This window comes from Halyomorpha halys, unplaced genomic scaffold, assembly GCF_000696795.3.
Source record: "Halyomorpha halys isolate HHAL.00 unplaced genomic scaffold, Hhal_1.1 Scaffold1172.1, whole genome shotgun sequence".
Lineage (NCBI taxonomy): Eukaryota > Metazoa > Arthropoda > Insecta > Hemiptera > Pentatomidae > Halyomorpha > Halyomorpha halys.
Window position 1 is genome coordinate 206,026 of NW_027111196.1, and position 4,056 is coordinate 210,081.

A 4,056-nucleotide genomic window follows, 5' to 3' on the forward strand; every position below is an offset into this window, starting at 1 on the left:
ATTTTGATTCAAAATACTTTTTTTTTTAATATATTTATACATAGTTAAAAAAACAGTTTTAGAAATTATTTTAGCTAACAGGAAATTATGAATGCAGCAGACACGGCTTGAGAGAAGCCTCATTAGGACCCTGAAATTGACAGCTGAGCTGACGAAACAGTTTTATGAAATAGACTCCTCAGTCGTAAATGAAAAAAAATCAGCCATTCGCAAAAAAGAAATTTAATTTATATTAATTGAACCCAAGTAAATATTATAAAACAAATTAACTGGCTTAGCAACAATTAAACTTAAACTTTACAATCTAACGTAATAAACTAAATTTTGAATACAGAATTATAAATTTAACGAAATTCAAAAATTTATCCGTTAATTTATTAAATAATAAAATAAAATTCACGATAACGTTTGGCGTTCCAGTAGCAATTGGTGTCTAAATATAAAGTTTGTTTCGGTATGCGCATTCGGTATGAGTATAGAAACAGGAATGTTTTCCGCGTTGGTTGAGTTGTATACAGTCTAATAATATACTCGGTTCAAAAGTGTAGCAGACATTAATCATAATAAAATTTAGTGCGCATACATTTATAGATAAATTTTCTTGAAAAAAAAAAACAAACTAATTTATATCATAAAATACATACTACACAAATCACCATTAAAAAAAAATTAACAGCTCCTCTTCAAATCATTTAAAGGTTGTGTTTGCTAATGGCTTACTATCTCTTATGAAATTAATAATAAACTTTCAAATAAGTATTAAACTCGGTGAGATTTTCGATTCAATAAATATCCCAGCATGTACAAAATATATTTTAAAAAAGAAATATATTTAAATAAAAATTATAACTACACATTTAGTTAGTGACGAAAAATTGTTTAATAGGGAATATAATTTTGTTTTCACACCATCGCAAAGTTTAACGTTTTAGAAAAAAAAATGAGGTGCCAGAAAAATCCCCCTTTACAAATCAAGCGATACCGAAGTCTTATGATTATTGATATGATATATGATTAGAGTTATAGAAAAAAAATGTATACAAATATAAATATGTATAACACCATTGAATAGATTTTTAAAAAGTGACAGGGGCCGTAAAAAATGTAAGTTACAAAAAATTAATAAAAAAAAAAAAAAAAAAGGAGGAGAAATATGGTAAACAAACACATTAAACCTAAAAACTGTTGTGTTTTGAAATGAAAAATTAATTTTTAAATAAATTAAATACAAGCATATGACAACCTAAAAAATTCAACTCAACAGGCATGACATCATAAAATAAAATTTATCAATTTAAACAATTATTTAATATGTCGTCATGCATACGTGGCTCACCGAGTTGGAAGCTGAACTGGTCCCGCTCGGGCTGAGGTTCGGAAGCGACTGAAGACTGGGGGGGTTGCTGACGTCACTCCCTCAGCCCCTCCGAACTTTTTTGTCTGCCATTTTTCTTCAGAGGGTTAGTTTTTCAATTGATAATGGTTTATACTATATATAGATGATCCATCAAAGAAATCAATAGATGACAGCACAATATAAAAAAGTAAAAAAAAAACAGAATAAATCAAACCTTAAGTCGTAAGAAAAGCAATTGAGTTCCAAATAGCAAAATGGATTATACAAGATAGTTCCTACCTAAGGCTCAGTCCTTCACTCAATTCTATAACATAAACAAGTGTCTTTAGCTTGACGCACTATCATCCATATCAAAGTTATTCGAATAGATACCTCGTCAGTCAAGTGGTTCCGAGGAAGAATTATAGTTGAACTAACGCGAAAATTGTTTGTTCCAATAAAAAAAAATCTCTACAAACGATTCTATACAGAAATTAAAAATTGTTTCCGAAGTCATTTAGGTTATGGGCGAGGATCCCTGCGTGCCCATTTCGGAGTGTTGTGGGTTCGAGTGCCACCAGAAGCAGTCAATAATTATTTTTGGCAGTACCGTGAATGAATCTTGGTATTCCCAATTCTTGTTAGTATGAGGCAACAACCTCAAGGTATTAATCGGACTAGTTTCCCTCACCAGCACCAGAACCGGTACTAGAGGAAGAAGAAAACATCATGATTAATGACAAAAACTGTGTTATTCTTTTCCATCTTCCGAGCAGACATATAAAGACAATTTGTTTGACAGAAAAAAAAAAACACTGAAATTATTCAACATCATAAACAGATGAAAGATGATGTGAACACTTTGGACAAAATAATGTCGGAGTACATTTGTAAACAACAATTTTGGTTGCCTATGGCACATCGAGGTGGCCTATGGTGCTTTTATGATATATTTTGTTCACAGCATCTGTGATTTATTTTAGTTGTATGAACCGTGGTGGTTCAACACGAATGGGAATAATCAAATTTGAACCGTTGGCGAGTATTTCTACTCTAGCTAGGTCAAGATGGTTTTCTTGGAACTCAACTCACCCTGATCATGTGTCTGACATGATAATAGTGCGACAAATTGTGTCACACTACTTATATTCATGCTTAAGGAGTAAAGACACGGCAGTCAAATACCAAAGCTCAAAAACATTTTTCGCCCTCAACATTAACTGAAATCAATATTTATAAAGTCCAAACAATAACTTATTCAACATCAGATTAAAAAAAAAAAAAAGAAAATTACCCTTTCTAAGAATCTATATCCCATTAAAATGGAAGATATTAAAGTAAACTAACCTTTCAAAAAAGCATAAAACAATATATGCAATGTTTTCAGAATAAACTCAACCCTGGGACTCTCCGGGCGTAGGAGTATTTATAAAGTTGTCATATTGCTTATGATATGTCAATCCTAACTATAACTACTAGTTTGTTCAGACTAATTTGGGTCTCATTTTGTCTCTTATCGTAAGACTATTGTTGAAAATTGACAGCGATAAGTTTATATATGTATGCATAATTCTATATCTTACTGTTATATTAATGTAAAAAAACTAGAAACAAAAAAGAACATTTAAGACTAAAAACAACTATAAGCAAATATCTATTGACGAAATAATTTTTTCATTTTGCCATATTTTGGTCAAGTGATGATAAATAATTTTTATTATTATTTATAGCAACTGCATATTAAACTTTCCGAAACTCGATCAGCGTAATTAATTAATGTAGGATAACCCAACATTTATTTGATTTATTAAATGAAGACGTAAAGTATATGATATGTTGAACAATACCTGCATATTTTAATTAATAGCTCATGGGGAAGGAGGTAGTTGCATAATAAAAATAAAATTGAGATACACCATTTTGACAGAATTCAATTAATTATTAATGGATGAGAAGAGTGTTAAGTGAGCTCTCATACGCAATAAGAAACCAAATTTTTTTTTTTTATTTCACCAATAAATAACTAAATAAATAGGTTAAAGGAAAATTGTGGTTATCTATACCTAATAGTGAAGCACGTTGCGCCTTAGATTCTCGATACGACAGAATGTACAAAGTTTTACAAAATTTGGTTGGCTCATTAGTCCATATGAGGGTTCAATGACACATTTTATAAAATAATAATTTAAACTAAACTTTGTGATAAATAACATTAGGTCTCATCACATCAAAAATAACCAAATTGAAGCAACAGGTAATGAAGCTGAAAACGCTAAATCAGGTGGATCTATATTAGCATAGGACACGGGATTAACCATCTTCCAGCACGAGATCATATGAATTTTGATATTTGAACTGCAACACCACTATACTAATTCAACATTTTTTAAACAATTGTGTCCAGTAATTGAAAATATCTAACTCTAGGAAAAATAATTCATATCAGTTCTATCAGTTAATCTTTTTATCGTATTTGAAGTAAAATTCATTCTATTAGGAAATAAAACGGATTTATTTTAAATATATATTGTATTTCATATAATTTATATAATAGATAATTAATTCCGAAATGAATTGTGCTTTGTAAAACAATGATCCGTAAATTAGAATTAATTTTTCGAAAAAGAGAAGATTACCATTAGGAAAATTGACGCAACAGTTGCTTCTTCAAGAAATATTAAATAACGAAACTGAGTGAATTTTTATTAAAATTTCGGGCT

General features: G+C 29.8%; 1 protein-coding gene across 1 annotated transcript in view; it reads right to left on the bottom strand.

Annotated features, from left to right (window-relative positions):
- The window catches only part of LOC136796216 (dual 3',5'-cyclic-AMP and -GMP phosphodiesterase 11A-like), a gene marked incomplete at its 3' end in the record, with an annotated part of 204,020 nt that extends 202,643 nt beyond the window's left edge, over positions 1-1,377 (bottom strand). Inside the window, 1 exon segment of the mRNA XM_067049267.1 lies at positions 1,337-1,377.
- Positions 1,378-4,056: the final 2,679 nt, after the last annotated feature.